Source organism: Microtus oregoni, unplaced genomic scaffold (assembly GCF_018167655.1).
Source record: "Microtus oregoni isolate MIOR12 unplaced genomic scaffold, Mior012 000001F_ref0000356, whole genome shotgun sequence".
In the NCBI taxonomy this organism is placed as follows: domain Eukaryota; kingdom Metazoa; phylum Chordata; class Mammalia; order Rodentia; family Cricetidae; genus Microtus; species Microtus oregoni.
In genome coordinates, this window is record NW_024543060.1 from 30,820,917 (window position 1) to 30,841,399 (window position 20,483).

Sequence of the window (20,483 nt, forward strand, 5' to 3'; positions counted from 1 at the left end):
CTACAAACCTATGGTTGCTTGAATTTTGATAAAGAAGCCAAAAATATACAATGGAGAAAAATAAATTTTCAACAAATGGTGCTACCATGTTAATCATTTCTCTAAACAAAAATTGAAAGAACAGTCATTAAGATTGACAAAAATAGGAACTAATTAGAATGAAATTCTTCTGTAAGGATAACAACACTGTCAACAGGATAAATGGCAGGTTCCAGAATGGGAAAAAAATTTCACCAACTCCACATCTGACTAAGGGTTGATATCCAAAATAAGTAAATAACATAAGAAAGTGGACATCAACAAACCAAAAACTCAAATAAAAATGTACAGATGTGCTGAAAAAAAATTTCAATAGAGTAATCTCAAATGTCAGAGAAACACTTAATTAAATGTTCAACATCTTTAGATATCAGGGAAATGTAAATTATAACTATTTTAAGATTCCATTTTATATCTGTCAGAATGATTAAGATCTATAACAGAAATGACAGCTCTTGCTGGTAAGGATATGGAGCAAGGGGATCACTTCTCCATTTCTACTTGGACTGCTAACTCTACATCTACTATTGATATCAAAATGGCAATTCCTCAGAAAATTGGGAATCAATCTGCCCCAAGAATACCATTTTTAGGTATATATTCCAAGGACATTCCATCCTACATAAAGGACACTTGCACAGTTATATTCTTAGTAGTTTTATTCATAATTGCCAGAAACTAGAAACAACCTACCCATTCCTCAACCAAAAAGTAGATAAAAATATGGGGCATTTATACAATGTAGTATTACTCAACTGTTAAAACAATTCATGAAATTTGAAGGCAAATCAAAAGAAACAAACAAACAAAAATAATCCTAAAAGATGCAACCAGATCTAGAATAAAAATCATGTGATGTATTAGCTTAAAACTTGATAATTAGTTAATGAAATGATTTTTAATTATATTCTACTATTCTCACTGATCAGTTCCATGTCATGGAGAGACTTCATCTATTAAGTTATATTAAGTTATGAGAACTTATGAGAAACCCACAATCAAACATTAGGTAGAGCTTGGGGAACCCCTTGAAGAGGTGGATATAGGGACTGAAGGAGCAAGAGGGGACATAGATACCAGGGGAATATGGCTCATGAAATCATATAAGCAGAGCTCATAGGGGCTCACAGAGACTGAAGCAACAATCACAGTCTGCATGGGTCTGCTCTGCATACATTTTGTGGTTATTTTACTTGGGTTTTGTTTGTTTGGTTTTTTGTTTGTTTTTGGCTTGTTTGATTGTTTTGTTTTGTCTCTTGGTTAGTTATGATAGGCTATCTCTTTGTAGCCATGACTGTCCTGGGACACAAGAAATTCACCTGCCTTTACCTCCCAAATGCTGGGATTAAAGGCATGCATCTTCATCCTTCTCAGTTTGTGTGTTTTGTGGGACTTCTAACAGTTTGAGTAGGAGTATCTCTAACATTTTTGCCTGTTCTTGGAACAGTTTTCCTCCTACTGGGAAGGGGGAATTCAACGTCATGTTAGGGGAGGTGCCTAGTTTTATTGCATCCTGTTATTCTGTGTTAAGTTGATATTCTTGGGAGACCTCCTTTTTTTTTTTTTCTGAAGGGAAAGGGAAGAGCAGTAGATATGGAGAAAAAGGAGTGAGGGCTGCTTGTCAAAGTAGAGGGAGAAGATGCTATGGTTTGGATGTATTGTATGAGGAGGAATAAATAAAAAACTGCAAGAAGAATAAATGTCATGTGTTTTTTAACAAACATTTTTGGTAAAATTTGAAAGTAATAATATTTAATAAATATCCCTACCAATTTTATTTTTTGGTTATATTTTATTATTGTTATTATCATTATTACTCTTATATTTTTCAATTTGGAAATGATCTGTGTTCTTCCTTTTGTTTGTACAAGTTATGCATTCCTTTTGGTGTTATTTTGCCAGAGAGAGAACAAATTCATCTGAATTAACATCAGCTTTTGTTTTCTAAAGAAAGACAGTATTTGTCATTACACACATTCATACATCAGTTTGAAAAGGACTACACCATTATTGCAGTAACTCATCATTATGTGAAAGATTCAAAAGGAAACATTTCTGTGAAGACAGAATAATTTGTGTCTATTTTGTTAATGAAAGCATTATCCATTTTCTCTAATATCTCTGAAGTTATGTCACATCTTTGAAGTGTGTGTTATGAAACAGATCTAAGAACATCTTGACAATTTTCTTAATCTGCAGATTGTCTCCTTTATCGAAATGTACCAGATGCTTTTCTGATATTGTCACTAGTAAACTCTAAATCAGAATTTCCAACACACTTAAAAGTGATAGAAATACAGATCTATTTAATATCTGAAATCTTCCAAAAATAAATTATGCAACTAATCTAAAGTAGTATTTAGCAGCATACAAACATGGTGTGGGAGTTCCTTCTGTCTATGTGTTGCTTTTATTGGTTAATGAACAATGAAACTGGCTTGGCCTCATAGTATAGAACAGAGCTAGGCAGGGAAGACTAAACTGAATGCTGGGAGAAAGGAGGCAGAGTGAGAGAAAAGCTATGTAGCCCAGACAGGAAGAGATGGATGCTGAAACTTTAGCTAGTAAGCCACAGCCACATGTTGATACACAGAATAATAGAAATGGGTTAAATTAATATGTAAGAATTGGCTAATAAGAAGCTGGAGTTAATGGTCCAAGCAGTGATTTAAATAATATGTGTTCTGTGTGATTATGTAAAAGTTCAGTTCAGGGTAGCTGGGATGAACAAGCAGTCCTCTCCAACACAAACAAGGAAATAGCTAGTATAATCTAAAAGTTTATAGTTCGGAGGTAGTAGATATACATTGTTTTATGTTGTAAGCTTTATATTGTTTTGATATGCTATATCATATCGAAGATTGTGCTATTTCTTATAGCATAGAATAATTTTTCTTTCATTCTGACCTTTATTCTTCTACAGTAAAGGTGGAGTATAATTTATTATAATAAAAATATCTTAAATTAATATAATGATTAAGTTTCATGAGTTATCTCATTCCTAATATATAGGACATTGTTGACTGAGTTTTCTGTCCTGTCCAGTTCCCACAGTCATTAAATCCCAGAGAAATCACACAGAGATCTGCATTAGTTATAAACTGATTGACGCATTCGCCCAAGCTTATTATTAACCTTTATAACTTATATTAGCCCATTATTCTTATCTGTGTTAGCCACATGGCTCAGTACCTTTTTCAGCAAGGCAGTTATATCTTGCTTCTTCTGTGTCTGGACGGACTGCAGAGGGAGCTTCCCTCTTCCCAGAATTCTCCTGTTCTCATTGACTCACCTTTACTTCCTGTCTGGTTGTCCCACCTATATTTCCTGCCAGGATACTGGCCAATCAGTGTTTATTTAAAACACTATAGACAGAATAAGACAATTGTCCCACACCAGGACATGAGAAATAAAGCTAAGAAAGATATTTTACAGCTGTGTTTTTATGTGATCATTTTGATAATTCTTAAATTTGTAAGCAAACATGTACTACATGGAGAGCTAGTTTTAAGGTATATATTTAAATGGGAAATTTTTATATTATGTTGCTTAAAAAATGAAGCCTTCATTAAAAATTGTCACAGAGCCAATAGGGATTATGAAAAGTAGTGAGTTCGGATTTCTATTGCCATGATACAACTAGGACAGCTTATAGCGAACACTGAGAGAGTCACCAGTGAATGCATGCATTGATTTACCACAGAGCAATCATTTATTTCTAGTAAGTGAAAAAAAATCAATTTATAAAATACTTAGAGAGACTCTTGGTCCAATCCTGATGATAACCTTGATGCTATCAAATAATTATGAGATGATTACAACATCACATTTATTCTCCTTAGGAAAGCAGCTAATACTGAAAGTCATTTCAGAAAAAAAAACTAAAATATAGAATTTTTTTGTAATACACAACTTTAGGGAGAACAACCTTAGAAGTGATTATGACAATAATCATTCTTTACTTATTTCTAGAATTTTTTATTGAATAAGCTGTTCATCAGCAGTCACTCACCCACATATTTATAAAAAAGAGAGCTATAGAACACATTCTTTATATGAATGTAGATGACATCATGGCTAGTAAAACAAATTGTTTCAACACAGAAGCATGCAATCATTTTCTAACTATTTTATTATATAATGAAGATCTTATATATACCACAACCATCAAATTAATTTTGCATTTGCAGGTAACCAATCATGAATTTCATATTATTGGTGGCTGATAAAGGTGCCAGGAAACCAAATACGAAACCTCTGTAAGTTCTCTGAATTGCAAAGCCAACTGCCTAAAACCAAGGGAAGTTTCTTATAAAAGTAAAAACACACTATGATTGTGAAAAGTAGAGACTATTTAAAATGAAACATCATTAATAACAATTATATAGGAATAAATTCATCAAGGAAAGAGCAGATGGTGTATAAAGAAAAATTAGAACTTTGTTGAGAGATGCCAGCTGAGTTGTAAATCTGTAAAGAATTTTGAATGATGATACATTGTGGATATTAGTGTATTATATGATAATAATTACATCATAGTAATATTTCATCACTACTAATTTAAGAAATTCATTGTAATTTGATAGAAAATAAAATTTTAAAAGACAGGACAGTCTCTATTCGGGAGCAATACTGAGAAAAAATATACTAAGTATACGTATATTTCTTTACCAATAGATATCTCTCATCTAAGGAAGGAAATAATAATATGAATTAAATTTAATTAAAAGTTATAGTCATTCATGGTACATTATTTCCCATGGATGAATAATAATATTAATGGCACATTGCCATAAAATAGCAAGAACAATGGACTATCTCTTTGTAAAATCTTTCAAACTGAGAGAGAGTAAATCACTCATTCTCTTAAATTGCTGTCAGCACCTTTGACTCAATGATAAAGAGGATTCCTAACACTGAAAATTAAGAGCAGATATATGAAGTCATTGCTGTGACTAATCCTGATAACATGATTCTTAAGACTTTGGGAAAGGATGATAGAAGAAGTTTTTAAAATATTGGGAGAAACGTAGTCTTTGAACGAAGCTTGATGGGTGACTGAACGCTTAGAAGAAGGAAGCACTGATGGGAGTAGAATGAGTATTGACTGGTTTTTTGAAGCTTCAGATGCAGAAAAGAACTAAGTTGCAAATTGAAAAAAGGCCATTCACTCTATAGTCTGACAATAAAATTGTGTTCACTTTCTCAGTTCTCTAAGACTATATTGTAGTCCAATTGCAAAGGAGAAAAACCAAGAAGAGTATTTTTCAAAGCTTCAAAACACTTAGAGCATTGGGTTTGGTTGCTGTTATACACATAGTTACGGTGAGACCTATGTGCAAAAAGAGAGTAGAAATAAGAGGGAAAGTTGCAAATTAACAAAAAAATAGAGAATTTAATGTTGGCAGGTGAGATTGCTAGAGAGATGTGCACCATTAGAAGTGAGGCAAGAACTTTATATGAAGATAATTGGAAAGATGTATTGTGATTATCTTAGACACTGATTTGTTAATACAGAAGTGATAATAGGAACTCACCTGAAAGGCTTTGAAAGAAAGTTCTAGGAAATGATGATACCCTGCTCACACAATGATAACTAGGAAGTGTTCCCTCTTTTAAGTCATCCAGTTGCACAAAGGATGATACAGCCACGATCCAAGGGTACAGGAGATGCTACAACTCCTGCTAACATCCAACCTTTGGTTTTCCATATGGGATGGATTTTGCAAGAATGCATATTAGGGTCATGAACTTATATCCTCAGATTTCTAGTGGAAGCCTGTGACACAATAACTATAGGGATCAGAATTCATACAGGTATCTACTAACAGGTTTATGCATGAAACTATAAGCATGAGAAATAAGACACAGTGTCAAACTAGAAAATCACAAATGGCAAATATGAACTGTTTGGTAATGATTAGTACCTACATGCAAGAGAGGCCACATGTGATGTAACTAACAAGGAAATGGGGATGGGTTGCCTAGACCATTATAAGTGCATCATATATTTTAGATGTCAGATTTAGAGCCCCAGGATATGGATCTAGTAATCTTTGGGGTGGTGTAGCTCTGGTTCTTCCCCACTTTTTCATATGCCCATTCCTCCCCTGTGAATTGGGAATATGACATTTAGATTTTCAAAAACACATTGAACTAAAAGTTTGTCTCTTGTCTCACAGGAGACTTCCAATTGAATTTTTGACCAATATTGAACCTGTCGGGTTTATTTTGACTCTGGAGAATGGAGTAAATTTATTCTACAATATAACATGGCAATAAACCATTAGATGGTCAAGGCAAATTTCATGACTTGAATATTAGGTGTCCACTATAGGTTTTTATATGGTGAAGCTTTGGGTCATAGTTGGTTTAATTGTTTTTGGAGATATTAGAAACTTTAGTAGGCAACACGGCCTGACTAGAGGATCTAGAGCACTGGGGTTAAACTTGTATTCTATTTCCAGTCTTCATCTTGTTTCTAGAGTTGCAGGATGTGATGGAGTTTCTTTCTCACTGTCTCTCTCTGTGATATTTCCAGCCAACCATAAACTGAAGGTAAGGAAGCTGGGGCTCTGAACTTCTATGCTGTTCTACCCCCCCCCCTTTTTTTTTGCCTTTACCATAAAAATATGAATAAAGCACCAGCCAAGCTGATTTTGAGTTCAGGCATTAAGAATGTGAACAAAAATGTCCTCCTTTTATTTTTTAATAATGTTCTCAAACAGTAGGAAGTTCGTAAGAATAACATACAAACATCAAAAAAGTCTTTGTAATAATTAAATACACTAATTAGATTACTAGCAGACTTAAGATATATTATATTATTGTTGTTATTATTATTATTATTATCTAAGTATTTTATTCACATATATAGTGTATTTTAAGGAAATTCACCCCAATTCCTTTCCAGACAACTCAACTCTGAACAACTCCACCACTTTTCTTTTCCAAGTGCATATGCTGGTCTTGAAAAAAAAAAAACTAAAAGAAAAACCAATAAAAAATTACTTAGTATTGCCTCTATGTACATGACCATCCACTAAAGCATAGGTAGCCACTCAGGGAACACAGATCTGGAGAAAACTTTATTTTTCACACTCCCAGGAAACATAAATTACCTCCTCAGACTGAGTGGTGGTGGCACATAACTTTAATCCCAGCACTTAAAGCAGAGACAGGTGCATCTCAGTGAGTTCAAGGCAAGCTCAGACTACAGTACAAATTCCAGGACAGGCTCCAAAGTTTTAAAGAAACCCTTTCTCAAAAACCAAAACCAAACAGTCATTCCTTTTTTTTTTTTTTTTTTTTTTTGATTTTTCGAGACAGGGTTTATCCGTAGCTTTTGGTTCCAAACAGTCATTCTTAATGGTCTTTGACATCCATGTTGAGATTTTGGCCAAGATGATAGTGGTAATTAAAGAGATGGTCGATTTTTAATCAACACATATCATTGCTCTGCATATGTGTGTTTGGGGCTGTATTTTAGAATATGTTGTGTAATGAGGATATATGGAATGTTTACATTTTTACAAGTCATTGTGCATAATATTTTAATATAAATATTATATGATCCTATAGCTAAAATTTTAACATGTCAATCACCAGGTACTGATATCAAAGGAAAGAGAGCTTTATGATCATAAGAAAAATTTAAATTTATTGCCTCTATGAGTGTTAACTAAGTACATTTTCACATCATAGAACTCCTAATCAAAACATCTTTTTGGTAAATGACCAAATAAATTAAAACATTTTTGGGAATACATTTCCAGTTTTCATCCTCTTCATAAATATTCACCAGGTGCAATAAATTCATACAAGTTTACATTTTTACTTAAGTAGTGTGAGATAAGCAAATTAAGTTCTTTTCTTAAGTTCATTTACTGAGTCAAGTCCTTACTCTTTCTGTTATCATTATATTGCTTATGTCTCCATGATCACCTTCCACATATTATTGATTTTAATTTTTCCAGCCTTTGTTGAAAGCAAAGTTGCAAGTATACAGAAGGAAAACCTGAATGCCCTGAAAATAGGTTACTAGCAAATTTGAAAGTGTAACAAATATACACATTACATTAGAAGTGCTGGGAGGAACAGAATTCCCATTAATCTCTATATTTATATGCTAATATTTGAAAATTGAATTTTTTTCTTTCCATAAATGATTATTTGCTCTAATAAATATAATACTTAAGGGTCTTTGTGAACTATTAAAATGTATTGATTTCGTGGTGATTCATATTCTCACATTTGATGGTAGCTTGGTGACGTCTACTTAACTCTTTATTATCCTTTCTCACTATTTTCTTTTTTTAAATTTATTTATTTATTAAAGATTTCTGTCTCTTCCCCGTCACCGCCTCCCATTTCCCTCCCCCTCCCCCATCAAGTCCCCCTCCCTCGTCAGCCCAAAGAGCAATCAGGGTTCCCTGCCCTGTGGGAAGTCCAAGGAACCCCCACCTCCATCCAGGTCTAGTAAGGTGAGCATCCAAACTGCCTAGGCTCCCACAAAGCCAGTACGTGCAGTAGGATCAAAAACCCATTGCCATTGTTCTTGAGTTCTCAGTAGTCCGCATTAACCAGACAGAAATCTCAAGGTCCAAATCAGGAGCAGAAGGAGAGAGAGCACGAGCAAGGAACTCAGGACCGCGAGGGGTGCACCCACACACTGAGACAATGGGGATGTTCTTTGGGGAACTCACCAAGGCCAGCTGGCCTGGATCTGAAAAAGCCTGGGATAAAACCGGACTCTCTGAACATAGCGGACAATGAGGACTACTGAGAACTCACTATTTTCTTCATGGTAATTTAGTCCTGGTGAGTCTCTTTCTCTACCAGAGAATAACAGTGGAATCCTAAAGCATTTGTGAAACATACACAAAACTCATCGGAGATAGAGTCCCTGTGTAGTTCTATAAAAGACAAGCTCGTATCTTAGCTTGCAAAAAATATTCATTTACAGTTACTATAGATTTGCAATGAGACTGATCAAAATGGATATAGAGTGCTCATTGATTTATAATTACAGTGGATGTTTTATTATAAGGCAACCATCATTCATTCTTCATTTCTTGGGGGAAAAAGAATTAGAGAATATATAATAATGTGATCCAAATTCTTTACCACGAGGTAAATTACATTATCATTAGATGAAATTCCAATTAATTTGATCTGGGATGTCAACTGTCATTGGAACTACCAGGTAGACCTACAGATTCAATAGCCATGAAGATTTCTCACTTTCCAGAGAAAATAAAGCTGTGAAAGGAAGTGGCATGGACATGCAATTCACTTTTCAGTGGACAGAGCTTCCTTCTGCTCCTCTTAAAACAACATGGCTTGAGGGCTTCAGTCCCTTGACTACAAACTCTCTGGGAAGGACATAAACACAAATTTCACTTAACAGATGAGCATTTTCTCCTGCTGTCATTGGGAAGAGAATCCCTGGAAAATACCACTTAACAAGCTGACTGGAGGACAGTGATTCCAGAAGACAGCTGGGGTGTGAAAAGCAAAGCCGGCTTAGGCTGCCAAGCTGTTATTCATGGTTTTGAGATGTTTCTATAGCTTTGTGAAAACTGGTGACCTTGAACTAGTAATCTGATAGTGTGCTTTAAGTTCAAAGAAAGGGAACTCAAGTGGAACTGAGTGACTGAACGGGGTTATTGAGGCAGCACCTGGTAGGCCAGTACTCAAAAGGGCAAAACTGATAAAAAAAAATACGACTTTGCTTTTATTATGTCTTGTTTTTTCAGAAATAAAAAAAAAAAATCCAGGTTGCATCGTAGAGTTTTTGCAACTCCATAATTGCATAGGCTTAGGTTTCTTTACATGTAATTATAAGTGAATCTTTTTCTCACAACCAAGTGAGCTTATGTTGAGTTACATGCTTCAAAATATCCAACTGTAAAATTTCAGAAGGAAGAGCTTTTTTTTTTTTTTTTAAGTTTCTGACAGTATAGCCTATCTACTTCAAGCCAAGGAAGTAAAATGATCATATAAAACAGTGGTTATCAGCTGATACGTCACTTTCTATATTTTGTCTCTCCACAATGCTGATAATAATAGACAAATTCAGGATAAAATGTTATCATCAAGTCCTGTAATTGGAAAGAAAAAATTATGCTGTTTACCGCAAAGTAGATAAACTACTTGTGTAAACATGTGCAAATACGAGGCATAAAATGAGTATGAATACACAATGGAGTTTAACTCACTATGAGATGATCAAAGGAGAGTCGAAGGGATTTTTAGTTATTAGATAGTAATTATAGTCCTCCATGCTCTTATAATTTTCAGCACCTTCCTTCCCCTTTTTATCTTAGTAAGATTAAGAGCATTTCTTTACCATTCACATGAAATCTTTAGGGCTAGCTATAATAAGTTGTTTTTTTTTTTTCGCCCACCAGCTCCCAAATAATGACACAGAGACTTCTTACAAATTGTGAAAGTTCAGAGTATAGTTTAGGCTTGTTCCTGTTTAGATCTTATAGCAAAGCAATCCATAATTTTATTAATGTGGGTTAAAACATGTTCTACGAAATGATTTTTACCTCTATTCCATTATTTGTGTTTGACTCATTCCATAACCAGCTGGCTTCTCAGCTTCTCTTTTTGCCAGAGTCCTCTCTTGAAGTGCCTTCAATACCGAGCTTTTTATTAAAACACTCAGAAGGCACCTGGGCAAAGATATACTTTCAGAGGATACAGCCACATTTTACCACAATATTTCCCCCTTTTATCTAAATATAAGGGAAAGGGTTTAGCTCCAAAAAGTAAGACTATATACAGTTACATTGGACAAATCAAAACAACGATATTTTTCAGAAACTTGAGAGTACCTACAAGCCCTACCATGACATACCAGTATTGTTTTCTCCAGCTAAAACAGTGAGCACAATTTAGACTCATGTCTTACATAAACAGCCCTCACTTCGAGGATTCTGAAAGAATGGTTTTCAAGGGCGACTATTAAAACACATAATACAAGACTCTGAGCAACAAGACTCAAAACTGATAAAGCATAACTTTATCACTGTTAATAATTGCTCTAAGTATAAACTTTACTATTTGTTCCCCAGTTCATGAATCTCTCCTTTATAAATTCTCATCACAATTAATCTCATGCCATTTCTTCCAGTGTGTAAAGGTGATTGATCTTTAGTCTTGGTTTCTATTTTGCTTCCTGTGGTAAAGCTACTGGGAATTTATTTATTTTTCTCTCCATAGAAAGTATGCGTGTGTGTGTGTGTGTGTGTGTGTGTGTGTGTGTGTGTGTGAAAGAGTGAGAGAAAGAGAGAGAGAGAGAGAGAGAGAGAGAGAGTAGAGGAGGAATAAAACAGAAAAAGGGGAATTGCTAACAAATATTAGTAATGATTCAAAAGGTAACAATGGATGGAGGACCAGAAAGGGCTTCTACACCAGTTGTTTAAGAATAACCTTCAAGCATTTAACTTTGTTTAATTTAGCTCTTCAGCTTCCTATTTAAGAAATAATGACTGAAGTCTTCATATTTTATCAAAACCTCAAAAATGCTGTTCGAGATAGAACATTTTTTTCCTAGAAGAAACCTTTGTTCTGACATTATAAAATTGCTTAGAAACTGCATATTTAGTTGTTGGTACATCTTATTGGGGTCAAACTAATGTGATATTTGGTATCACTGTTTTCTTAGAAATGCAAGATAAATTATTACTTTGTCAACATTTGTATACTTTATTCATTTATTATCTTTCTTTTATTTCTCTCTTCTTTACTCTCTTTTAAAGAGCCAGGAAACAAAAGCAAATGTCTTTATAGGGCACCTTGTGAGTTTTTTCTGCTGCAACCACTTGACCAACACAGAGTAAAAGGAGCCCTATAAAAAAGGAAACAAATAAACAACACCTAATAAAACTTTATGGAGTCTGATATGTACTTTTGAAAAACACAAAAAAAATTCAACCATGAATTTGTATCATTTAAAACGTTTTCCACGCATTATAATCTATGAAACTCTATCCATAAACCATGCAAAAATAACTAGCTACATTTGGCCTTTAGGCCATAGAGTTTAACAACTTCTACCTTAAAAATACTCATCAAATTCAGGGAAAAGGAAGAATGTAGCAAAGCCTGGCTAATGAAATAAAATGTAGACATGTTATGTGTAGAAAGAGGAAGATTCAGATAGCAATGTGCATATTCAACATCATTGACCAACCAACACACACACAGCAGCCGCACCTCTCTAATAGCTTTCCTGTCTGCTTCCCTAAGACTAATAGTTCCATGTGCTATTGTATATTTTGTTTGTAGTTGACACTTTCTATTTAGTTTAAGGCACAACACAAGAGAATGCTTTCATGGTTCCTACCAGAATCAGTAAGAGTTATTCTGATTGGTGTTCTGCATCCATTAGTAAGAGTGATTCTGCCTTGTGGTGGTTGCCCATGCCTTTAATCCCAGCACCTGGGAAGCAGAGGCAGGCAGATCTCAGTGATTTTGAGGTCAATCTAGTCTACAAGAGCTAGTTCTAGGACAGGCTCCACAGCTACAGAGAAACCCTGTCTTGAAAAAAAAAAAGTTATTCTGATTGGTCCTCAGCAACAATTTCAGCAAAATTTGTTGCTCAGAAAGCAACATGTTCTGAGAACTATAAAAATGTGGGAAGAATATGAACAATCAGAAGCAGAAAAAACATCATTGTAAACTGAGTCAGGCAGATTCCTGTGAGTTAAAGTCCTAACTGGTCAACAGAGTGAGTTCCAAGATAACCAGCACTTTTTCACAGAGAAACACTGTCTTGAAATTCAAAAACACCCAACCAAATAAAAATTTGCTATTTTCTATTTATTTGTTTATTTATTTGATTGTTTGCTGTGTGTATACGTATGCACATGCCAGTGTAAAAGAAAAGGTCCGTGGGGAAACGTGAGTGAATCAGGTTTCTTTCCAACATGTAACCTTTGATATTGAACAGAAGCTGCCAGCCTTGGAAGTAATAACCTTTGCCTGCTAAGCCATCTAGTTGACTCAAGACTGTGTTCCTTAATTTGAAAGAAAAATTTTGGAAACATTATCAGAAATTCATATTTATTACTTAACACATAAGCATCTATAAAATAATTTTAATCAGAGAATGAAAATTTATTTGGAAATGTTGAAGTCATGAGTTTATTAAAATATTTTAATATATCACCATTAACACAACACTTAATCAGCTTTTGTTTTTCTGGTGTCCTTAAGCTGACATTTCTTAAAGTATCTTAAAAAGATAGATGATAATATAATTCAAATTATATTCATGAGAAACACCAATATCTAGAAAATTATTTTGTTATAATGTTTTCAAGGATGAAATCACTCTAACATTTCTGGAATATGTAAAATGTTAGGCACTCAGAGTATTAGAATTTGTTGATGAGAAGATGGATCTTAAAGTCAGTACATAGCTAGCAGTTAATAAAATTCTAATATGCTCAATTAGTGAAAAATCTTTATGTTTATAATAAGCATATTTGCATGCACTAGATAAATATCAACCTATAAATCTATGTATTTATTTTTCAAGTTCTCCATTTTTATGTTTGTGTGTATAGGAGTGTAAGCATGCCCCATGCAATGCTGTGAGTGCCAGGAACTATCCTGTGGGAATCAGTTCTAACCTTCCTCCAGGTAGATTTTAGGAAATGATCTCAGGTCATCACCTTGGCAATAAGTACCTTAATCTGCTAAAGAATCTTTCTAGTCCTGTAACTACATTTAAACAGTTGTGCAGTGTAGTCTGTTTTTATTCATCATTTGTTGATGGTGCAAAATAAAATACATTTAAATAGTCCCCATTCTTTAGAGAAGGGAGATGCGAGTGATTATGTCAAGAACCTTCAGCTTGCCAGGCAAGATTCTGTCACTGATTTGGATCTTCATCTTTATGCTCTGATTTAAATAACACATATAAAACAAAAGGATAGTGAAAGGTGCAATTACAGTTTTCACTGCGTAGGTAATCGTGATTTTTAGAACTTGAACATTTTCAATTCTTGTCTCATATGCTTACAATGGAGAAAAGTCAGCCAACCCAAGAAGACAATAAAGACTTCTCAAGAATTAAATGAACAGGGGAGGAAGACCTTACCAAGGACATCGATATTTTTACTGTGAATGAGACATGGAGACTTCTTTGTCCTGTGACCAGTGCAATGTAATAGAACATATCTGACACACTGGCACATCCAGAGTGGGGAGCCAAAGAAGGCTGGCATGGCTCTAAATCTTCCAGCATCACCACATCTGAATAAAGATCTGTAATGTAAGCCTGCATATGATCTACTGAGACTTAACTATTACTTCAAAATACCATTACTCTATGCACAAGTAACTGAATATAAACATGGACATACAGACACACGCACACACAGAGACAGACACACACAAATGAAAATCAGCAAGCAATAGGTAGGTTTACCCTACTATGCTCTTAGGTATTGCCAATACCAGTCATAGTATATATATATATATATATATATATATATATATATATATATATATATATACATATATATACATACATACATATTAAGTAGACTTGCAGGTCTGTATTGTATCCCCCTGGATTCAACCAATAACAGATTTAACCTATTAAAACAACAACAACAATAGTCACAAGTATATTGAAGATGTATTAATGCTTTTCTTTTTTCTTTCGTAAATATCACATTTTAACTATAATTAACACAGCTTTTTACAAACAATTAAGCATCATAAGTAATCTAATTGCGATTTAAATTATGGAGGAGGAAGTGTGATGCTGCTAGTCAATACTATGAAAATATATTGAAAGGACTGAGGTGTCCTTCAGTTTATTTTTGCAGAGGTCAATGATGAATCACTTACAAATACAGAGGAATAGCTACCATTAAATAAAAATAAACATCATGAATGAAATAAGAAAATAAAGTAAGATCCTGAAAATTTATTATATATCTGAAAATAAAACAAAGAGTTCCGGGTCGGAAAGAACTGTTGCCACAGAACTTTTTTCTCTAAGTATGACTCAAATTATAGTGTCAGCTATAGCAGGAGTGAATACAAGGCTTTGGGATAAATAATTGTTTAGGTTTATTGTTTTTTGATTTATTTTCTTTTTTCTTTCTTGTTTTCCAAATGCACACAAATAAAAGTGACTTTATACTGAAAAGGCCAAGGTTTCTATGAAACGAACCGTAGAAAAATAAACCCATGACTGTTTTCTGTTTTTCTTGGAGGAAAGGTCTATACACAGAGGCCAAGCAATGAGGCCTCCCAGAACTCTGCCAGAGGCCTCTCAGCTGACTTCTGACCTGGGTGACCCAAGGGCTGTGCAGAGCTTACAGAGAAGTCAGGACCTAAGATTCAGATCCCCCAGGAAAGGGAAGAAGGGTGAGGCTGTTTGTGGACTCTACATATTTCTTATTTCTAAGTAATATGTTGAGACAGAAACCAAGGCAGAATCTGGGTGCAATGGTGCTAAATTTAGCTTTAGCTATATTTCTAAGGCATGCTTCACTCTTAGAAGAGGACAGATCAGGCATATCCAGTTCCAGAGAAGAATTTAAAGAGCATTCAAATAATTATTGAATGCAAAGTTGGAGGACAGCTCTCATATGTAATAAATGTTTCTCTCAAAGTACCTGATTCTTGTTTAGAAGGTGATATTCAATTTAACAGTCTGCCAAAAGAAAATGAATTCTAGATGCAGAAACTTAATGTTTTCCCAAGCCTCAGCATATTTTCTTATACAATATTCATCTTTCTTTCAGAATTTGTCAGGCTTGCTACGAAACCAACTAGATTCTAACAACAAATCTCTAAGGCATTAAAAATTGTTTCTTTTCAAATAAAGAAAATTGCAGCATTGTCCTATATACTGTTTCTGTTTATCTTGGTATTATATGGTATAGCAAGGGAAACAAAATACAAACGAATTAGAAAAGGAGGAACTCATATATGTGCACTTGATTAAATACATTAAATCTCTAAACAGTCTAGACCTGATGGTGTATCCCTTTCTTTAGGCAGAGGCACTAAAACTCTCAGTGGATTGCTGAGAGTTTCAGGCCAGTCTGATCTAAACAGTGAAACTATAGCTCAAAAAGAACTTAAAAACAAAGTGTGTCCAATTACATCCTTCAAAGAGAAAATATATGAATAAGGGGTCATGGGAGCTAGAGATGCTGGCTCATTGGTTAAGGGCATTTATTGCTTCTTAGGAAAACCTAGGTTCAATTCACAGTAATCATATGGCATATCACACTGTCTGTAACTCCAGTGCTAGGTGATCCATTGCATCTTCTATAGCTACCTCAGGCAGTGTAAGTACAGAGACACATTAAGGAAAACATTCACACACACACAAAAAATGAATAAAATAAAAATAATTAAATAAGAATTAAAAATACAAAAATTTAGAAGCTTTATTATGTAATTATTTCTAATATATTAGATCATTTTCAGAATAAAATACTATTTAATTTATTGATATAAGTCTGCATAAAGTTTCCAGAAGGAAATTATTCCATATGCTATAGAAGGAATATTTTCCCACACATTGAGTTTCCAAGTAGAATCTCCCAACAGAAAGGAATACAATTTAGGTTAAAATAAACAAGTGATTACATTATTTATAAAAAACGTGAGTGCTGGTAAACTGCTTAAATATAGTTTAGTACAGCCGGGTGGTGGTGGCGCACGCCTTTAATCCCAGCACTTGGGAGGCAGAGGCAGGCGGATCTCTGGGAGTTCGAGGCCAGCCTGGTCTACAAGAGCTAGTTCTGGGACAGGCACCAAAGCTACAGAGAAAACCTGTCTCGAAAAAACAAACAAACAAACAAACAAAAAAAACCACATATATATATATATATGTATGTAATAGTTTAGTACAGAAAATTAAAAGTACTGTATAAAAGTGGCATAAGTAACTTCAATCACACATATATATAGATATCTTAATATAGTAGACTGAAGATGATTAAAATATAAATGCATCCCTATAAAAAATATAGGCACACAATCTAGCTCAGTGTATGACTACAAGTGTACATGCATAAAGTGTGGAACAGCAAAAATGATGTTTTTATGCCTTCAAATCATACTAGATTTTATCTTTTTAAAATATATGCTTGAATAGTTTCTTTTTAAGGGGTTTTCATAATTAGAATGAAATTAATACTATTCTTAAAACATTGATTAAAAAACAGTAATATTTCTATGATTTCTATGATGTTAGAAATAATCTAAATATCAGTATGTACTTGAAAATACACCTAATGAAGCCTTTTTGAAAATTTTTTTATCAAATCTTATTTAACATCTTGCATATTTACACACATATTTAAGACAGTGATGTGTTATACTTCACTCGAAGCACTTATTATTTTCCCTTTAAGTCAAACATTCAAAACTATTTTCACAATTTCTATATGATTTCTAATTGAAGTTTTTTTCAAGACCATGATTGAGATACTCACTGAACCAGCTTACCTGAGTGAATGGGAGCCCACCAACTCTGGCCTGGCAGCTGGGACAAGCATAGGACCAAACTAGGCCCTCTGAGTGTGTGTGACTAACTGTTTTGAATGCCTGGGGGTGACTATGGGACCACTGACAGTGTAACCAGGACTTATCCCCAATGCTTGTTCTGGCTTATGGAACCCATTTTCTTTGGAGGGATACCTTGCTGAGCCTAGATATATTGGAGAGGGCTTTGGTCCTTCCTCAAAATAATGTGCTAGACTTTGGTGACTTCCCATGGAAAACCTTACCCTCGGTGGAGTGAATGGGGGTTGGGGGGAAGGTGGAGTGAGTATGAGGAGGGGAGGGAGTGAAAAATTTGACTGGTATGTAAAATGAGAAAAGATAATTAAAAAATAAGTTAATTAATGAATTTAAAAAGAAAATATAAGACGTTAACTCACAATTTACTGATAGATTTTAAAATTGTATTTGTTTTTGGTTGATGGTAAAAGTATTTAATTATTTCTGTATAATTATTTCCCTTTTAAAAACTGTTTAATGTTATAGTCATCTTATAATTTTCAGAATGGAGATAGATGAATAAACATATTTATATTTAAGTAATTTAAAGCATGATAAAATTATTTGATTCTTAAAGATATACCTTTCAAGATTTTCAGTGACAACAATATAGTTACAAACGCTTTCTCCTTGCCATCTTTAAAGTTAAATATACATCAGTTAACCAAATCAAAAATCAAAGATTGTTTTATTATTTCATCATTTCCGACCAGCCTTGCTTGGCTCTGCTACATAAAAGATGAGGATAAAACAAACTTAGTTGTCTCATAGAATCTGGAAGACGGAGCAAAAAAGGTCAGCACACCAAATGTATTCATTAAATATTTCCCTCAGTAACTTAACCATCTTACTTTATCTATATTTCTATACATTCTATCTGTTAATGAAAGCATCTTCTGGGAATCCATATTGAAAGAAAAGATCTTCTGTGGAAACATCATATTCCAAACATAACACTTTACAGGGATGTATTTCAGTGGTAAGCCTTGCTCAGCATGAACCTCCATTTAGTCTTTAGCACAAGCAACAAAACACTTGTGTGGCACACTATAGACTTCATGCATTATTTTATTACTTTATTTTGGATTTTTATTCTTGAATGATATTTTAAGTTGCTTTATAAGCTCTCAGGCATCTTCATGTGCATGTGAAAATCACTTTCATGAAAAGCTTATTGTATTTGACTCTTCCTGTATAAACTTTATTAATATTTTACAGAATCTTTATAAACTAGTAAGTTTATAAAGAGTCCAGAGTTACTAGTCAATCTGACTTAATCATATAATATAAGAAAGGACATCCTGGTTACTGTTGAGGTACCTGCATCACTAGTAAATACACATATGCACATTTTGGAATGCCTTGTATTGTTAGTTTTTACATAATCCATTTCCTTTCACCATTCTCCCTTTACAGAATTATAATAACCTGTTGAGATATTAGGGCTTCTGTATTTTAAGTGACAACAAGGATATGAACAGGCATCTCTCTCTGATTTTAATGATGGCTTTTCTAGAAGAATATCACCTCCTTACAAATAAACACACACACACATGAAGTTGTACCATAATAAAAGCAATATATAGCAAGTCAACAGCTAATATCAAATTAAATGGAGAGAAACTCAAGGCCATTCCACTAAAATCAGGAACAAGATAACGCTGTCCACTCTCACCATATCTGTTCAACATAGCGCTTGAAATTCTATCAAAAGCAATAAGACACATAAGGAGATCAAGGAGATTCAAATTGGAAAGAAAGAAGTCAAATTTTTGTTATTTGCATATGATATGATAGTGTATGTTAGTGACCCCAAAAACTCCACCAAAGAACTCCTACAGCTGATAAATACCTTCAGTGATGTGGCAGGATACAAGATCAACTCAAAAAAATCAGTAGCCCTCCTATACACAAAAGACAGAGAAGCAGAGAGTGAAATCAGAAAAATTTCACCTTTTACGATAGCCACAAATAGCATAAAGTATCTTGGGATAACTCTAACCAAGAAAGTGAAAGATCTATTTGATAAGAACTTTAAGGCATTGAAGAAAGAAATTGAAGAGGACACCAGAAAATGGAAGGATCTCCCAGGCTCTTGGATGGGTAGGATCAACCTAGTAAAAATGGCAATTCTACCAAAGGCAATCTATAAATTCGATGCAATCCTCATTAAAATCCCAACAAATTTCTTCACAGACATTGAGAAAACAATAATCAACTTTACATGAGAAAACAAAAAACCCAGAATAGCCAAAACAATCTTATACAATAAAGGAACTTCTGGAGGCATTACCATCCCTGATTTCAAACTGTATTACAGAGCTACAGTAAAGAAAACAGCTTGGTAGTGCCATAAAAACAGAAAAGTCGACCAATGGAATCAAATAGAAGACCCGGATATTAACCCACAAACCTATGAACACCTGATTTTCGACAGAAGAGCTAAAAGTATACAATGAAAGAAAAAAAGAATTTTCAACAAATGGTGCTGGCATAACTGGATGTCAACCTGTAGAAGAATGAAAATAGATTTATATCTATCACCATGCACAAAAATCAAGAGAAACCCTGTCTCGAAAAAACAAAAACAAAACAAAACAAAAATCAAGTCCAAATGGATTAAAGACCTCAATATAAATCCAACCTAATTGAACCTGAGAGAAGAGAAAGTGGGAAGTAGACTGCAACACATAACCACAGGAGACTACTTCTTATGTATAACCCCAGTAGCACAGACAATAAGGGCAACATTGAATAAATGGGACCTCCTGAACCTGAGAAGCTTCTGTAAAGCAAAAGATACTGTAAGTAAGACAGTAAGGAATCCTACTGAATGGGAGAATATCTTCACCAACCCCACATCAAACAAAGGTCTGATCTCCAAAATA

At 34.1% G+C, this 20,483-nt stretch overlaps 1 protein-coding gene across 2 annotated transcripts in view; it reads right to left on the reverse strand.

Annotated features, from left to right (window-relative positions):
• The window catches only part of Klhl1 (kelch like family member 1), a 235,906-nt gene that overhangs the window by 41,253 nt on the left and 174,170 nt on the right, over positions 1 to 20,483 (reverse strand). The window lies entirely within an intron of this gene.